Source organism: Triticum aestivum, chromosome 6B (assembly GCF_018294505.1).
Source record: "Triticum aestivum cultivar Chinese Spring chromosome 6B, IWGSC CS RefSeq v2.1, whole genome shotgun sequence".
Classification (NCBI taxonomy): Eukaryota; Viridiplantae; Streptophyta; class Magnoliopsida; order Poales; family Poaceae; genus Triticum; species Triticum aestivum.
Window position 1 is genome coordinate 406,210,332 of NC_057810.1, and position 20,410 is coordinate 406,230,741.

Below are 20,410 nucleotides of genomic sequence, written 5' to 3' on the forward strand. Positions count from 1 at the left end.
TTCGCTTGCCGGTGCATAGCCACATGCTCAAGGGCTTGCATTTCTCCTTCACTCATGGGTTCGTATGTACCGTCGTCATTGAGGATCATGGTACGCTTGTTTGTACACTCAAAGGACTTGTGGCCTCGGCCGCCATAAGTGAAGCACTTGATGGAACTTGTCTTGATGGTCTCATCCGATGGAGTTGTTGATGACGAAGCTCTCATCTTGAAGTTGTTTGTAGTAGGAGGACGACTTGAGGTTGTCGAAGTTTTCTTGTAACTTCACTTGCCGCCGTTGCTTGTAGAAGGTTTAGCTGAAGTAGAAGGTGTTGGAGTCGTTGAAGCTTGATTGTATGAGAAGTAATAGGACTTGGAAGAGAACCGGGCATACTTGAAGTCATCTTGCACTTGTCGCTCCGCCTTGGTGGCTTGATGCACTAGCTCGATGAGGTTGTAGTAAGGTTGGAATTCGACAATCTTCTTGATAGGATGGTCGAGTCCATTCAAGAAATGTTCCATAGTTTTCTCATCGTCCTCCGTGACATTGGCTCGTATGATGGCCATTTCCATTTCTTTGTAGTACTCTTCAACGCTCTTTGTTCCTTGCATGAGGAGTTGTAATTTCTTGAGGAGGTTGCTGTTATAGTAGGTTGGCACAAAGCGCGCTCTCATGACATCCTTCCCAAGTTGTGATTGGTGGTTCACCTCTTGCTTCTCGGTGCTCAGTGACTTGCTCCCACCAAATGAGGACATAGTCTCGGAAATCAAGGGATGCCATGGCGATCTTCTTCTCTTCCTCATAGTTTTGCAAACGGAAGATCTTGTCAACCTTCAATGCCCATGAAAGATATTATTCGAGGTCATTGCTTCCGGTAAACTTGGGCATGGTGAACTTGAGCTTGCTGTAATGTTGCTCTACATTATGTTGGGGTCGAGGGTGATGAGATCCTTGACATGGAGGATTGTCGCCCTCTAGTTGTTCTTAGTGTGGAGGATTCCTGTTGTCTTGTTTCTCTTGTTGAACTTGTGGTTCTTGTCGAGCTTGTAGAGGAGCATGTGGAACTTGTCGGTCTAATCGTGCTTGATAGTTCCTCTCTTGAACTTCATCATGAAGTGTTTCTTCTTGCTCACGAGTATGTCGGTTGCGTGCGGCGATGGTGTGACTTGTGTCTCGGAGGGCACTTTGCACCTCAAGTGCTTAAGCTTCATGCCATTGTTGTTGTTGATGGAGAGCTTCGGCGTCTTGCTCATCTTGGTGTTGGCGTGCATACTCTTCCTCTTATTGGCATAGGTGTTGCCGTTCTTGTGCTTGCGCAAAGGTAGCTTGATTTTCGTGATGCCGATGTTCCTTCTCTTCAAGTTGGTCTTGTGTATGATTGCCGTGTAGGGGATTGCGGTTTGCTTGACGGTCTTGGCGCGCGGCTCATCGAGGAGTGTTTGATGTCGGTGTACTTGAGCCAGAGATTGTGTCCTCGGAATGTCAACTCGAGCAGCTCCGCCTTGAATAGGACGAAGTGTTAGAAGAGCGGTTGACCAACAAGGGATGAATCTCGTCCATTCTTGCATTGCCCTCTTCTTTTTGTTCGTCGAGCTTGTTGTCGAAGTAGTCTATTGTACGTTGCTCGGAGTGTTGCAAGTTGGTGGCGAGCTTGTTGATGCGGTCGCTCAATGCTTGTTGTTCTTGATGCAATGCTCTTTGTGCACCGAAGAGGTGGTTCTTGGTGACATAGGTGTTCGGGTCCTCGTCTTGCTCGATAAAGAGTGGGTTGGTAGAAGTATTTGGCCTATCCATCATTTCAAGTAAATGTGTGAGTAGAAGAAAGGAAGAACAATACCAAATGTTCCTTGACCAATGTTGAGAATGGATCAAAGATCACTCAATGATGTAACAAGGAAATAGCACAATTGGTATCGTATATCGTCAATCTCTCACACCTACACATAGAAAGCTTATGGTGGAGCTCAGTTAGGATGGTTGATACATCTCCAACTTATCTATAATTTTTGATTGTTCCATGCCAGTTGCTGTTTTTTGCTTGTTTTTTACATCGCAGGAAATCAATACCAAACGTCCAAACGCAGCAAAACTTTTTGTGGAATTTTTCTGGACCAGAAGACACAAGATGGGACGAAGAAGTTCTAGAGGGGTGCCCTGGTGGGTTATGCCCACCTCGGTGGCCTCCCGCACCGCCTCTTTGCTCTATAAATACCCAATATTCCAGAAACCCTAGGGGAGTCGAGGAAAATCAATTCCAGCCACCGCAAGTTCCAGAACCACCAGATCAAATCTAAACACCATCACGGAGGGGTTCACCATGTCCATTGGTGCCTCTCCGATGATGTGTGAGTAGTTCACTGTAGACCTACGGGTCTGTAGTTAGTAGCTAGATGGCTTCCTCTCGCTCTCTCTTGATTCTCAACAATGGTCTCTTGGAGATTCGTATGATGTAACTCTTTTTGCGGTGTGTTTGTTGGGATCCGATGAACTTTGAGTTTATGATCATATCTATGTTTTTATCCATGAAAGTTATTTGAGTCTTCTTTGATCTCTTATATGCATGATTGATTATAGCCTCGTATTTCTTCTCCGATATTTGAGTTTTGTTTGGCCAACTTGATCTATTTATCTTGTAATGGGAAGAGGTGCTTTGTGATGGGTTCGATCTAACGGTGCTTGATCCAAGTGACAGAAGGGGAAACGACACATATGTATCGTTGCTATTAAGGATAACAAGATGGGGTCTGTTTCTAGATAAATAGATCTTGTCTACATCATGTCATCGTTCTTATTGCATCAATATGTTTTTCCATGAACTTAATACACTAGATGCATGCTGGATATCAGTCGATGTGTGGAGTAATAGTAGTAGATGCATGCAGGAGTCACTCTACTAATCTTGGACATGATGCCTATATAATGATCATTGCCTGGATATCGTAATGAGTATTTGAAGTTCTATCAATTGCCCAACAGTAATTTGCTATTCCACTGTTTGATATTTTTCTCGAGAGAAGCCACTAGTGAAACCTATGGCCCCCGCGTATCTTCTTTAATATATTTTCCTTTGCGATCTATTTTTATTTGGTTTTATTTTCGGATCTATTGAACCAAAAATACAACAATACATTGCTGCAATTTTTAGTAATTTATTTTATCTCACGTTCCTATGAGATCTATTTATCCAATCTACTACAATTGTATTTATCTTTTTACCCGTGAGGGATTGACAACCCCTCTCTTACATCGGTTGCAAGTATTTGTTCTTTGTGTGCCGGAGCTATTTACATTGTGTTGCATGGTTCTCCTACTGGTTTGATAACCTTGGTCTCATCACTAAGGGAAATACCTACCTTCGTTAGGCTGCATCATCCCTTCCTCTTTGGGGAAATACCAACATCAAAAGGAATTTCTGGCGCCGTTGCTGGGGAGGATCAAGTCAAGATAGTCTCCCGGCTCCGCGCCAATTTCTGGCGCCGTTGCCGGGGAGACATCATCAACATCAACCAGGTTCCTAATCACAAATTTCATCTCCTTGCAATTTACATTATTTTCCATTTGCCTATCGTTTTCCTCTCCCCCACTTCACAATTTTTTTTCGTTTTATTTGCCCTCTTTTTCATTCGCCGTTTTCTCGTTAGATCTAATTTTTAGTGCAATCTTGTTGTGAAGTCACCATGACTCAAGAGAACACCAAGTTGTGTGATTTCTCAAATACCAACAACAATGATTTTATTAGCACTCCGATTGCTCCTCCCGCCACTAGTGCAGAGTCTTGTGATATTAATACTGCTTTGCTGAATCTTGTCATGAAAGATCAATTTTCCGGTACTCCTAATGAGGATGCTGCGTCCCATCTTAACACATCCATGGAATTATGTGATATGCAAAAGAAAAAATATGTGGAAAATGAAGTTGTGAATTTGAAATTATTTCCATTTTCTTTGCGAGATCACGCAAAAATTTGGTTTTCTTCTTTGCCTCGCAATAGTATCGATCCTTGGAATAAGTGCAAGGATGCTTTTATTACTAAGTATTTTTCGCTCGCAAAAATCATTTCCCTTATATCCCAGATCATGAATTTCAAGCAACTTGAACATGAGCATGTTGCACAATCTTGGAAAAGATGGTCATACAAAATTTTTATGCGGGGTTGAATTTTGTTTCTCGTAATCTTTTAGATTCCGCCCTGAGGGGGTACTTTTATGGAAATTACTTTGGGTGAAGCTACTAAGTTGCTAGACAATATTATTGCCGATTACTCACAATGGCATACTGAAAGAGCTCCTACTAGTAAAAAAGTCAATTCGGTAGAATAAATAAATTCTTTGAGTGAAAAAGTTGATGCTCTTATGAAGTTGGTTGCTAATAAAAGTGCTCCTATTGATTTTAATGATGTACCTTTGTCTACTTTGATTGAGAAAAATAGTGATGCCATAGATGTGAATTTTATCTCGTGAAACAATTTGAATAACAATGCCTATAGAGGTAATTTTAATCCTAGGCCTTTTCCTAGCAATTCCTCTAATAATTATGGTAATTCCTATGGTAATTCTTCTTATAATAATAGTAGGAATGCCTCTGATCTTGAGAATAATATTAAAGAGTTTACCAATACTCAAAAGGTTTTCAATGCTACGATAGAAGAAAAACTGAATAAAGTTGATGATATGTCTAGAAGTATTGATAGAATTTCCCATGATGTAGAAACTCTCAAGATGAAATTTTTTGTGCCTATGATACGTCTCCAACGTATCTATAATTTATGAAGTATTCATGCCATTATATTATCATTCTTGGATGTTTTACAATCATTTTATAGCAACTTTATATCATTTTTTGGGACTAACCTATTGACCCAGTGCCCAGTGCCAGTTGCTATTTTTTGCTTGTTTTTTACATCGCAGGAAATCAATATCAAATGAAGTCCAAATGCAACAAAACTCTTGGAGGATTTTTTTGGGCCAAAAGAAAGCTAGTGGGCCAAGGAAGCACCTGGGGGGCTGCTCGAGGGGAGCATCACCCACCAGGGCGCACCAGGAGGCCCAGGCGTGCCCTGGTGGGTGCTGCCCACCTCGGGTACCCCCGGACCCCCTCTTTACCCTATAAAATCCCAAATATTCCAAAACCCTTCGGGGTAGCCCTAGATCAGAAGTTCCACCACCTCAAGGCCTCTGTGTCCACAAATCCATCTAGACCCCATTCCAGCACCCTAACGGAGGGGGGAATCATCATCGGTGGCCATCTTCATCATCCTGGCAGCCACCACGATGAGGAGGGAGTAGTCCACCCTCGGGGCTGAGGGTTTGTACCAGTAGCTATGTGTTTAATCTCTCTCTCTCTCTCTTGTGTTCTTGAGATGTCACGATCTTGATGTATCGCGGGCTTTGTTAATATAGTCGGATCATATTTGTTTTCCCCTCTCTATCTTGTTGTGATGAATTGAGTTTTTCCCTTTGAGATTTAGTTGTTATCGAATTGAATACTTTTATGGATTTGAGAACACTTGATATATGTCTTTCAGTTGAATACTCGAGGTGACAATGGAGTATCGTATTGATTCACTTGATATATGTTTTGGCATTCAACTCTTGGTTCCCGCGGTGACATTGGGGTAATCTATGCATAGGGGTTGATGCACGTTCTTGTCTTTGTTTCTCCTGTAGAAATCTTGGGGAGCTCTTTGAAGTTCTTTGTGTTGGATTGAATATTATAAATATGAATTTGCTTTGGTGTTATTTTAGTACAAACTCTAGGATAGATTGAACAGAAAGAATAGCTTTGTGTTATTTTAGTACAAACTCTTGAATAGATCAAACAAAAAGAATAGCTTTGAGGTGGTTTCGTACCCTACAAACAATTTATTCTTATGTTCTCCCCTAGATAGGAACTTTAGAGTGATTCTTCATCGCACTTTGAGGGATGGTTACATGATCCAACTGTATTAGCGCTATTGAGAGATTGCACTAGCGAAAGTATGGACCCTAGGCCTCATTTTCCATCATTGCAATACCGTTTTTGTGCCCGTTTACTATTTTCTACCTTGCTGTTTTTATTTATTCAGATTATAAAAATATATTCCACCATCCATATTACACTTTTATCACCATCTCTTCGCCAAACTAGTGCACCTATACAATTTGCCATTGTATTGGGTGTGTTGGGGACACAAGAGATTTCTTGTATTTGGCTGCAGGGTCATTTGAGAGAGATCATCTTCATCCTACACTTCTCATGGATTGATAAACCTTAGGTCATCCACTTGAGGAAAAATTTCTACTGTCCTACAAAACTCTGTGCTTGGAGGCCCAACACGTGTCTACAAGAATAAAGTTGCGTAGTAGACATCAAGCTCTTTTCCGGCGCCGTTGCTGGGGAAGTGAGTGCTTGAAGGTATATCTTTAGATCTTGCAATCGAATATTTTAGTTTCTTGTTTTATCACTGGTTTGGTTCATAAAAGAAAACTATAAAAAAATGGAATTGAGGTTGCATCATATTATTGATCATCTTTATAATATCTTTCTTGAAAATGATGGATCGGAAAGTTTTGCTCAATTTATATAAGAAGAATTTAATAAAATGGTTGGCATGAATGATGAGCATGATGGCAATGTTGTTAGTATGAATTCTCTGAATATCCTTGATGCTAATGATATGCAAAGCTACAAGCTTGGGGATGCTATGTTTGATAAATATGATATTTTTACTACCCCAAGTTTTGACGAGATAAATTATTATGACGATTTCATGCCTCCTATTTATGATGATTATAATGATGAAAGTGGATTTGGAGAGGTCGTGACTTTATTTAATGATGAATCCACTATTTTGGAGGAGGTTGCAATTGACTATGACAACAAAGTTCCTATCTATGATGATTATGGTGATGACATGTATGCTATAAAGAATAATGATAACCATGAAACTTGTCATGATGATTTTAATTTTCACTCTCATGATTGTTATTTTGTTGAGTTTGCTCCCACTACTATTCATGAGAATAAATTTGCTTATGTGGAGAGTAACAAAATTTCTATGCTTATGTATCATGAAAAGAATGATTTATGTGATAGTTATATTATTGAATTCATTCATGATGCTACTGAAAATTATTATGAGAGAGGAACATATGCTTTTACATATTGCAATAATATCAAGTTCCCTCTCTTTGTGTTGAAAGTTTTGAGGTTGCACTTGTTTTGCCTTCCTGTGCTAGTTGATTCTTGCTCCCATAACTTGTTTTCTCACAAAATCCCTATGCATAGGAAGTGGGTTAGACTTAAATGTGCTTGTCATGTGATTCATGATGCTCTCTTTATGTTTCAACTTTTATCTTTTATGCGAGCATCATTGAAATTGTCATGCCTAGCTAAAAGACATTATAGAAAAGCGCTTGTTGGGAGGCAACCCAACACTTTTACCTACTGTTTTTGTGTGTTCACATGATTATAATACTTTAGTAATCATGTTTTATTGCTTTTGTTTCAATAAAGTGCCAAGTAGGCCTTTGGGATCATGTTGGGTGATAGTTGAGTTGATCGTGCTGAAAAACAGAAACTTTTGCTCTCACGAAAATAACTCTCATTTGTGATAGAAGTTTGAGTTGGTTCTTTTTTGCAAAAGATTAATATACAAATTGATCACGTGGTCCAATTTGTTTCATAATTTTTGGAGTAGAAGAAGTATGGTTTGAGTACAGATTACTACAGACTGTTTTGTTTTTGATAGATTATGTTTTCAATGCATAGTTTGCTTGTTTCCTTGTTTCTATGGCTTATATTGCTCAATATAAATTGTGGAAATGATATGCTACAGTAGGCATTGTGTGGAAACAATTATTAATCTTGTATTTTACAGTACCAAAGTGAAATGGTTTGCTCTTTATCATACTAACCTATCTCACGAAGTTTCGTTAAGTTTTGTGTGATTGAAGTTTTCAAGTTTTGGGTGAAATGTCGATATGAGGAGAATAAGGAGTGACAAGACCCTAAGATTTGGGATGCCCAAGGCACCCGCAAGGTAATATTTAATGAAGATCCAAGCAACTAAGCTTGGGGATGCCCTGGAAGGCATCCCCTCTTTCATCTCCAACATTATCGATAACCTCACTTGGAGCTATGTTTTCATTCGTCACATGATATGTGGTTTGCTTGGAGCGTCAATTTATTTTGTTAGGATTTTCTCTCTGTTATTTAGAATAATGTTTTGCATCTTTTATTTCAATAAAAGTTGCAATGATAGCCTTTGCCATGCTTATTTTGCAAGTCTACATGTTGCTGTTTCAAAACAGAAAGTTTATCGCTGTTGCAAAAATTCCCTAGAAAAGTCAGAATATGATAAAATGTTGAAACTTTTTGAAAATAAGCTCTGATAAATTTTCTACAGTGTGTAATTTGTTTCATAATTTTTGGAGTTTAATAAGTATTGATACTCTTGCATTCTTTAAAGAATGTACTGTTTTGGCAGATTGCTGTTATGTTTGCATTGTTTGCATATGTTTGCTTGTTTAATGATTCTATTTGAGGATAGGAGTATTAAATATGTAGATGAATTTAGTATGCAATTTTGAATAATAATTTTAGTGATTTTCTACTGTAGAAAATGATAACGTTATGGCATTGATTTAAACTAACTTATCTCATGAGTTCTTGTTGAGTTTTGTGTGGATGAAGTTTTTGAGATTTAGGGAAACCATGATATGAGAGGAATTAAGGAGGCACAAAAGCTCAAGCTTGGGGTTGCCCAAGGCATCCCAAGTTAATATTCAAATAAGTCTCAAGCATCTAAGCTTGGGGATGCCCTGGTAGGCATCCCACCTTTCCTCTTCAACAATTATTGGTTAGTATCGGTTGAGACTAAGTTTTTGCTTCTTTGCATGAGTTGTGCTATTCTTGAAATGTGATTTTGTTTTGTTTTGCTTGATGTTTTAATAAAATACTTAGATATGAAAGTTTTTAAATAAGAGAGAGTCCTCAAATAGCTACCCATTTACATAACTACTCACTTGATCTTCACTTATATCTTTTTGGAGTAACTTGTCATTTACTCTTGTGCTTCACTTATATCCTATGAGTAAATTGTTGAATGAATTGAATATCATGAAGTTGAAACCACATCGTGCCTAGTGGTAGCTTCACATTGGGTTTAGAAAGTGAAAGCTTTTGAGGCTTGACAATCACAATATTGGTCATACAAGCAATTCATGAATAATTAGTACAAGGAAGAGACCTTTCACATGCAAATACACTATCTTGGAAATATTTTGAGATTGTGAGCCCCCATCAAAATATTATATGCCAAAATTGTTGACGTTGGACAAGGAAGACAACATAATGATTTATGTTTGTTCATATTCACATAGAAGTTATATTGTCATAGATCCTTCAACATGTGGTGCTTGCCCCCTATCTTTGCTAGCCAAAAATTTCGCACCAAGTAGAGATACTACTTGTGCATCCAAAAACCCTTAAACCCAAATCTTGTTTTGAGAGTCCACCATACCTACCTAAGGATTGAGCAAGAACCTTCAAGTAAGTTGTCATCGGTGCAATAAGGCAATAAAAATTGCTTCTAAAAGTGTTAGATCATTTAGTTTAAGAGAAAATTAAGCATTGTACGAACTTGTGATGGCAAAGAATAAAAGCGACAGACTACATAATAAAGGTTGCTATCATAAGGGGCAATATAACGTGACGTTCTTTTGCACTAAGGGGTTGAGCATACAAACAAATAAGCGCATGGCAACCTCTGCTTCCCTCCGCGAAGGGCCTATTTTTACTTTTATGTATTTACTTTCATGCAAGAGTCAAACTTTTTCTCTCTATTCCTTTTTATTTTCCTCCTTTGTCAAGAATCATGTGATGAGGAAAGATTTATGTCTACTACACAACCTTCTTCTTGTAGACGTTGTTGGGCCTGCAAGTGCACAGGTTTGTAGGACATTAGCAAATTTCCCTCAAGTGGATGACCTAAGGTTTATCAATCCGTAGGAGGCGTAGGATGAAGATGGTCTCTCTCAAGCAACCCTGCAACCAAATAACAAAGAGTCTCTTGTGTCCCCAACACACCCAATACAATGGTAAATTGTATAGGTGCACTAGTTTGGTGAAGAGATGGTGATACAAGTGCAATATAGATAGTAGATATAGGTTTTTGTAATCTGAAAATATAAAAACAGCAAGGTAACTAATGATAAAAGTGAACGTAAACGGTATTGCAATGATAGGAAACAAGGCCTAGGGTTCATACTTTCACTAGTGCAAGTTCTCTCAACAATAATAACATAGATAGATAATATGACAAGCCCTCAACATGCAACAAAGTGTCACTCCAAAGCCACTAATAGCGGAGAACAAACGTAGAGATTATGGTTGGGTACGAAACCACCTCAAAGTTATTCTTTCGGATCAATCTATAAAATAGTTCGTACTAGAATAACACCTTAAGATACAAATCAACCAAAACCCTAATGTCACCTAGATACTCCATTGTCACCTCAAGTATCCGTGGGCATGATTATACGATATGCATCACACAATCTCAGATTCATCCAACCAACATAAAGTACTTCAAAGAGTGCCCCAAAGTTTCTATCGGAGAGTTAAGAACGTGTGCCAACCCCTATGCATAGGTTCCCAATGTCACGGAACCCGCAAGTTGATCACCAAAACATACATCAAGTGGCACATGATATCCCATTGTCACCACAGATAATCACGGCAAGACATACATCAAGTGTTCTCATAAAAGACTCAATCCGATAAGATAACTTCAAAGGGGAAACTCAATTCATCACAAGAGAGTAGAGGGGGAGAAACATCATAAGATCCAACTACAATAGCAAAGATCGGGATACATCAAGATCGTGCCATAGAGGAACACAAGAGAGAGATATCAAACACATAGCTACTGGTACATACCCTCAGCCCCGAGGGTGAACTACTCCCTCCTCGTCATGGATAGCGCCGGGATGATGAAGATGGCCTCCGGTGATGGGATCCCCCTCCGGTAGGGTGCCGGAACGGGCTCCTGAGAGGTTTTTGGTGGCTACAGAGGATTGCGGTGGTGTAACTCCCGATCTATTTTCTGTTCTGGAAGTTTTAGGGTACGTAGGTATATATGGGTGAAAGGGGTACGTCGGTGGAGCTACGGGGGCCCCACGAGGTAGGGGGCGCGCCTGGGGGGGGGAGCGCCCCCCACCCTCGTGGGCAGCCCGTATCTCCCCTGACATGCACTCCAAGTTCCCTGGGTTGCTTTCCTTCCAAAAATAACTTCTCCAGTTGATTTCGTTCCATTTTGACTTCGTCTGATATTCCTTTTCCTCGAAACACTGAAATAGGCATAAAACAGCAAATCTGGGCTGGGCCTCCGGTTAATAGGTTAGTCCCAAAAATAATATATAAGTGGATAATAAAGCCCAATATTGCCTAAAACAGTAGATAAAGTAGCATGGAGCAATCAAAAATTATAGATACGTTGGAGACGTATCAAGCATCCCCAAGCTTAATTCCTGCTCGTCCTCGAGTAGGTAAATGATAAAAAAGAATTTTTGATGCGGAGTGATACTTTGGCATAATTTCAATGTAAATCTTCTTAATTGTGATATGAATATTCAGATCCGAAAGATTCAAGACAAAAGTTCATATTGACATAAAAATAATAATACTTCAAGCATACTAATCAAAGCAATCATGTCTTCTCAAAATAACATGGCAAAAGAAAGTTCATCCCTACAAAATCATATAGTTAGGCTATGCTTCATTTTCGTCACACAAAGATGTTCCCAACTTCTATACCCCCGATGACAAGCCAAGCAATTGTTTCATACTTAAATAATCTCAAACTTTTTCAACCTTCACGCAATACATGAGCGTGAGCCATGGATATAGCACTATGGGTGGAATAGAATATGATGATAGGGATTGTGTGGAGAAGACAAAAAGGAAAAAGTCCCACATTGACGAGGATAATCAACGGGCTATGGAGATGCCCATCAATTGATGTCAACATGAGGAGTAGGGATTGCCATGCAACGGATGCACTAGAGCTATGAATGCTCAACAAAATAAAACTAGTGGGTGTGCATCCAACTCGCTTGCTCATGAAGACCTAGGGCATTTGAGGAAGCCCATCGTAGGAATATACAAGCCAAGTTCTATAATGAAAAATTCCCACTAGTATAAAAATATAACTTATGAGACTCACTACATGAAGAACAAGGTGCTACTTTGAAGCACAATATATGAGACTCACTACATGAAGAACAAGGTGCTACTTTGAAGCACAAGTGTGGAAAAAGAGATAGTAGCATTGCCCTTTTTATTTATTTTCTTTTTTTGGCCCCTATTTTTGGGCCTTTCTCTCTTTTTTTGTTTGGGCAATGCTCTAATAATGATGATCATCACACTTCTATTGATTACAACATAAGGATTACAACTCGAAACTTAGAACAAGATATGACTCTATATGAATGCCTCCGGCGGTGTACCGGGATGGTGCAATGAATCAAGAGTGACATGTATGAAAAATAATGCATGGTGGTTTTGCCACAAATACGATGTCAACTACATGATCATGCAATGGCAATATGACAAAAGTAATGTATGTCATGATGAAGATGATGGAAGTTGCATGGCAATATATCTCGGAATGGCTATGGAATTGCCATGATAGGTAGGTATGGTGGCTGTTTTGAGGAATATATAAGGAGGTTTATGTGTGATAGAGCGTATCGTATCACGGGGTTTGGATGCACCGGCGAAGTTTGCACCAACTCTCAAGGTGAGAAAGGGCAATGCACGGTACCGAAGAGGCTAGCAAAGGCGGAAAGATGAGAGTGCGTATAATCCATGGACTCAACATTAGTCAAAAGAACTCATATACTTATTGCAAAAATTTAGAAGCCATCAAAAATCAAGTACTACGCGCATGCTCCTAGGGGGATAGATTGGTAGGAAAAGACCATCGCTCGTCCCCGACCGCCACTCATAAGGATGCACAAGCCAGGTACACTTCATGTTTCAAATTTGTTACACAACTTTAACCATACGTGCATGCTACATGACTTGCAAACTTCAACACAAGCATTCTTTGAATTCATAATTACCCAACTAGCACGACTTTGATATTATCACCTCCATATCTCAAAACAATTATCAAGCATCAAACTTATCTTAGTATTCAACGCACTCAAAAGAAAGTTTCACATATCTTGAACACCAAGTATATTAACATTAAGCAAATTACCATGCTATTAACGACTCTCAAAATAATATAAGTGAAGCATGAGAGTTCATCTATTTCTTAAAAATAAAACTACCACCATGCTCTAAAAGATATAAGTGAAGTACTAGAGCAATAACAAAAACTACTCCGAAAGATATAAGTGAAGGTCAATGAGTAGCTAAATAATTATGCAACTATGCGAAGGCTCTCTCTCATTTAATAATTTCAGATCTTGATACTTTATTCAAACAGCAAGCAAAGCTAAAGAAAACTACATTGTAAGGATAGCACAACTCATGTGAAGAAGCAAAAACTTAGGCTCAACCGATACTAACTGATAGTTGTTGAAGAAGAAAGGTGGGATGCCTACCGGGGCATCCCCAAGCTTAGATGCTTTAGACTTCTTGAAATATTATCTTGGGGTGCCTTGGGCATCCCCAAGCTTTAACTTTTGTGTCTCCTTAATTCCTCTCATATCATGGTTTCTCTTTTTATCAAAAGCTTCATTCACAACAAACTCAACAAGAACTCGTGAGATAGGTTAGTATAAACCAATGCAAAACCTTATCATTTTCTACTGTAAAAAATCACTAAAATTATTATTCAACATTGCATACTAAATGCCTCTGCATATTTAATACTCCTATCTTCAAATAGAATCATTAAACAAGCAAACATATGCAAACAATGCAACCATAACAGCAATCTGCCAAAACAGTACAGTCTGTAAAGAGTGCAAGAGTATCAATACTTCCCTAACTCCAAAAATTATGAATAAAATTCCCACTGTAATAAATTTATCAGAGCTCAATATGCAAAAGGATTCAACATTATACCACTCTCTGACTTTTCTAGGGAATTTTTGCAACAGCGGTAAACTTTCTGTTTTCAAGCAGCAACATGTATACTAGCAAAATAAGCATGGCAAAGGATATCCTTGACTTTTTTATTGAAACTAAAGATGCAAAACATTATTATAACTAACAGCAAGCAAAAACTAACACAAGTAAATGACGCTCCAAGCAAAACACATATCGTGTGGTGAATAAAAATATAGCTCCAAGTAAAGTTACCAATAGACGAACACGAAAGAGGGGATGCCTTCCAGGGCATCCCCAAGCTTAGGCTCTTGGTTGTCCTTGAATATATCCTTGGGGTGCCTTGGGCATCCCCAAGCTTAGGATCTTGCCACTCCTTATTCCATAGTCCATCAAATCTTTACCCAAAACTTGAAAACTTCACAACACAAAACTTAACAGGAAATCTTATAAGCTCCGTTAGTGAAAGAAAACAAAACCACCACATAGGTACTGTAATGAGCTCATTCTAAATTCATATTGGTGTAATATCTACTGTATTCCAACTTATTTATGGTTCATACCCTCCGATACTACTCATAGATTCATCAAAATAAGCAAACAACACATAGAAAACAGAATCTGTCAAAAACAGAACAGTCTGTAGTAATATGTATTAAACATATATTTATGTAACTCCAAAAATCCTAAAAAATTAGGAAGTCCTAAGAAATTCGTGTACCAATCCAGAGAAAAGAGAATCAGATCAGAAGCACGTTTATGTGAATTAACAAAACTAATTTACTGGGTGCAAAAGTTTTTGATTTTCAGCAGGATCAGCACAACTATCACCGTAAGCTATCCTAAAGCTCATACTTGGCACTTTATTGAAACAAAAGCTATAAAACATGATTACTACAGTAGCATAATCATGTGAACACACAAAAACAGTAAGGATAAGTATTGGGTTGTCTCCCAACAAGAGCTTTTCTTTAATGCCTTTCTAGCTAGGCATGATGATGACAATGATGCTCACATAAAAGATAAGACTTGAAACATAACGGGAGCATCATGAAGCATATGACTAGCGCATTTAAGTCTAACCCACTTCCTACTCATATGGATTTTGTGAGCAAACAACTTATGTGAACAATAATCAACAAGCATAGGAAGGCTAAACAAGCATAACTTTAAAATTTTAAGCACATAGGGAGGAAACTTGGCATTCTTGCAATTCCTAAAATCATATGTTCCTCCCTCATAATAATTTTCAGTAGCATCATGAATGAATTTAACAATATAACCAGAACCTAAAGCATTCTTTTCATGATCTATTAGCATAGAAAATTTACTACTCTCCTCATAAGCAAAATTCTTCTCATGAATAGTAGTGGGAGCAAACTCAACAAAATAACTATCATATGATTTAAAATTAGGATCAAGATGACAAGTTTCATGGTTATCATTATTCTTTAAAGCATACATGTCATCATAATAATCATCATAGATAGGAGGCATGCTTTCATCATAGTAAATTTGCTCATCAAAGCTTGGGGGACAAAAAATATCATCTTCATCAAACATAGCTTCCCCAAGCTTGTGGCTTTGCATATCATTAGCATCATGGATATTCAAGGAATTCATACTAACAACATCGCAATCATGCTCATCATTCACATATTTCATGCCAAGCATTCTATGTAATTCTTCTTCTAGCACTTTGGCACAATTTTCCTTTCCATCATACTCATGAAAGACATTAAAAAGATGAAGCATATGAGGCATCCTTATTTCCATTTTTTGTAATTTTCTTTTATAGACTAACTAGTGCTAAAACAAGAAACAAAAAGATTCTATTGCAAGATCTAAAGATATACCTTCAAGCGCTAACCTCCCCGGCAACGGCGCCAGAAAAGATCTTGATGTCTACTAACAACCTTCTTCTTGTAGATGTTGTTGGGCCTGCATGTGCACAGGTTTGTAGGACAGTAGCAAATTTCCCTCAAGTGGATGACCTAAGGTTTATCAATCCATAGGAGGTGTAGGATGAAGATGGTCTCTCTCAAGCAACCCTGCAACCAAATAACAAAGAGTCTCTTGTGTCCCCAACACACCCAATACAATGGTAAATTGTATAGGTGCACTAGTTCGGCGAAGAGATGGTGATACAAGTGCAATATAGATAGTAGATATAGGTTTTTGTAATCTGAAAACATAAAAATAACAAGGTAACTAATGATAAAAGTGAGCGTAAACGGTATTGCAATGATAGGAAACAAGGCCTAGGGTTCATACTTTCACTAGTGCAAGTTCTCTCAACAATAATAACATAGATAGATAATATGACAAGCCCTCAACATGCAACAAAGAGTCACTCCAAAGCCACTAATAGCGGAGAACAAACGTAGAGATTATGGTAGGGTACGAAACCACCTCAAAGTTATTCTTTCGGATCAATCTATAAAAGAGTTCGTACTAGAATAACACCTTAAGATACAAATCAACCAAAACCCTAATGTCACCTAGATACTTCATTGTCACCTCAAGTATCCGTGGGCATGATTATACGATATGCATGACACAATCTCAGATTCATCCAACCAGCACAAAGTACTTCAAAGAGTGCCCCAAAGTTTCTATCGGAGAGTCAAGAACGTGTGCCAACCCCTATGCATAGGTTCCCAATGTCACGAAACCCGCAAGTTGATCACCAAAACATACATCAAGTGGCACATGATATCCCATTGTCACCACAGATAATCACGGCAAGACATACATCAAGTGTTCTCATAAAAGACTCAATCCGATAAGATAACTTCAAAGGGGAAACTCAATTCATCACAAGAGAGTAGAGGGGGAGAAACATCATAAGATCCAACTACAATAGCAAAGCTCGGGATACATCAAGATCGTGCCATAGAGGAACACGAGAGAGAACACGAGAGAGAGAGAGAGAGAGAGAGAGAGAGAGAGAGATCAAACACATAGCTACTAGTACATACCCTCAGCCCCGAGGGTGAACTACTCCCTCCTCGTCATGGATAGCGCCGGGATGATGAAGATGCCCTCCGGTGATGGGATCCCCCTCCGGCAGGGTGCCGGAACGGGCTCCCGAGAGGTTTTTGGTGGCTACAGAGGATTGCGGTGGCGGAACTCCCGATCTATTTTCTGTTCTGGAAGTTTTAGGGTACGTAGGTATATATGGGTGAAAGGGGTACGTCGGTGGAGCTACAGGGGCCCCATGAGGTAGGGGGCGCGCCTGGGGGGGGGGGGCGCCTCCCACCCTCGTGGGCAGCCCGTATCTCCCCTGACATGCACTCCAAGTTCCCTGGGTTGCTTTCCTTCCAAAAATAACTTCTCCAGTTGATTTCGTTCCGTTTTGACTTCGTCTGATATTCCTTTTCCTCGAAACATTGAAATAGGCATAAAATAACAAATCTGGGCTGGGCCTCCGGTTAATAGGTTAGTCCCAAAAATAATATAATAGTGGATCATAAAGCCCAATATTGCCTAAAATAGTAGATAAAGTAGCATGGAGCAATCAAAAATTATAGATACGTTGGAGACGTATCAAAGATCTAGGCACATATATCCAGTTGGATATGGGTAGCATGAGTTATTATTGTTGACATAACCAAAAGGTGAATACGTTGGGAGGCGAAATTATAAGCCCCTATCTTTCTATGTGTCCAGTTGAAACGTTTTGCTCATGTGTATGCGGTGAGTGTTAGCAATCATAGAAGACTATATGATGGTTGAGTATGTGGAGCTCTTACTTAGACTCTGTTGAATAAGTTGAATTGCAATTGCTTGGTGACTGAGAACATAGGTTGTTGAGTTTCAAGAGAATTCATTGTTTGAACCTTAACATGTGAATTGGTTGCTACTATAACATGAGAAGTTTTATAAGAAAGAATTGCTGTTATGATGCTAGGAAAAGTGATTGAAATTATCATTGATAAAACTTATGCACTTTGCTAGCATTCACACTTCATAAATTATTTCTTTTATCATTTACCTACTCGTGAGCTTGTGGATGCTAATATGTCTCCAATGATCTATAATTTATGAAGTATTCATGCCATTATAATATCATTCTTGGATGTTTTGCAATCATTTTATAGCAATTTTATATCATTTTTTGGGACTAAACTATTGACCCAGTGCCCAGTGCCAGTTGCTCTTTTTTGCTTGTTTTTCTACATCGCAGGAAATCAATATCAAACGGAGTCCAAATGCAACGAAACTCCTGGAGGATTTTTTTGGGCCAAAAGAAATCCAATGGGCCAAGAAAGCACCTGGGGGGCTGCTCGAGGGAACCAGCACCCACCAGGGCATGCCAGGAGGCCCAGGCGCGTCCTGGTGGGTGCTGCCCACCTCGGGTGCCCCCCCCGGACCCCCCTCTTTACCATATAAAATCTCAAATATTCCAAAACCCTTCGGGGTAGCCCTAGATTAGAAGTTCCGCCGCCGCAAGGCCTCTGTATCCACGGGATCCAATCTAGACCCCGTTTCGACACCCTACCAGAGGGGTGAATCATCACCGGTGGCCAGCTTGATCATCCCGGCGGCCACCACGATGAGGAGGGAGTAGTCCACCTTCGGGGCTGAGGGTTTATACCAGTAGCTATGTGTTTAATCTCTCTCTCTCTCTCTCTCACTCACTCTCGTATTCTTGAGATGTCACGATCTTGATGTATCGCAGGCTTTGTTAATATAGTTAGATCATATGGTGTTTTCCCCTCTCTATCTTGTTGTGATGAATCGAGTTTTTCCCTTTGAGATTTCGTTGTTATCAGACTAAATACTTTTATGGATTTGAGAACACTTGATATATGTCTTGCAATTGAATACTTGAGGTGATAATGGAGTATCGTATTGATTCACTTGATATATGTTTTGGCATTCAACTCTTGGATTCTCGCGGTGACATTGGGGTAATCTATGCATAGGGGTTGATACGTTCTTGTGTTTGTTTCTCCGGTAGAAATCTTGGGGCGCTCTTTGAAGTTCTTTGTGTTGGATTGGATATTATAAATATGAATTTGCTTTGGTGTTATTTTAGTACGAACTCTAGGATAGATCAAACGGAAAGAATAGCTTTGTGTTATTTTAGTATGAACTCTTGAATAGATCGAACGGAAAGAATAACTTTGATGTGGTTTCGTACCCTACAAACAAGTTATTCTTATGTTCTCCGCTAGATAGGAACTTTGTAGTGATTCTTCATCGCACTTTGAGGGATGGTTATATGATCCAATTATATTAGCACTGTTGAGAGATTGCACTAGCAAAAGTACGGACCCTAGGGCTCATTTTCCATCATTGCAATACCGTTTTTGTGCCTGTTTACTATTTGCTACCTTGCTGTTTTTATTTATTCAGATTATAAAAATATATTTCTACAATCCATATTACACTTTTGTCACCATCTCTTTGCCGAACCAGTGCACCTATACAATTTGCTATTGTATTGGGTGTGTTGGGGACACAAGAGATTTCTTGTATTTGGCTGCATGGTCATTTGAGAGAGACCATCTTCATCCTACACCTCTCACGGATTGATATGCGTTAGGTCATTCACTTGAGGGAAAATTGCTACTGTCCTACAAAACTCTTCGCTTGGAGGCCCAACACATGTCTACAAGAATAAAGTTGCGTAGTAGACATCAAGCTCTTTTCCGGCGCCGTTGCCGGGGAGGTGAGTGCTTGAAGGTATATCTTTAGATCTTGCAATCGAATCTTTTAGTTTCTTGTTTTATCACTAGTTTGGTTCATAAAAGAAAACCATAAAAAATGGAATTGAGGTTGCATCATATTATTGATCATCTTTATAATATCTTTGTTGAAAATGATGGATCGGAAAGTTTTGCTCAATTGATATAAGAAGAATTTAATAAAATGATTGGCATGAATGATGAGCATGATGGCAATGTTGTTAGTATGAATTCTTTGAGTATCCTTGATGCTAATGATATGCAAAGGTACAAGCTTGGGGATGCTATGTTTGATAAATATGATATTTTTACTACCCCATGTTTTGATGAGATAAATTATTATGACGATTTCATGCCTCCTATTTATGATGATTATAATGATGAAAGTGGATTTGGAGAGGTCATGACTTTATTTAATGATGAATCCACTATTTTGGAGGAGGTTGCAATTAACTATGACAACAAAGTTCCTATCTATGATGATTATGGTGATGACATGTATGCTATAAAGAATAATGATAACCATGAAACTTGTCATCATGATTTTAATTTTCACTCTCATGATAGTTATTTTGTTGAGTTTACTCCCACTACTATTCATGAGAATAAATTTTCTTATGTGGAGAGTAACAAAATTTCTATGCTTATGTATCATGAAAAGAATGATTCATGTGATAGTTATATTATTGAAT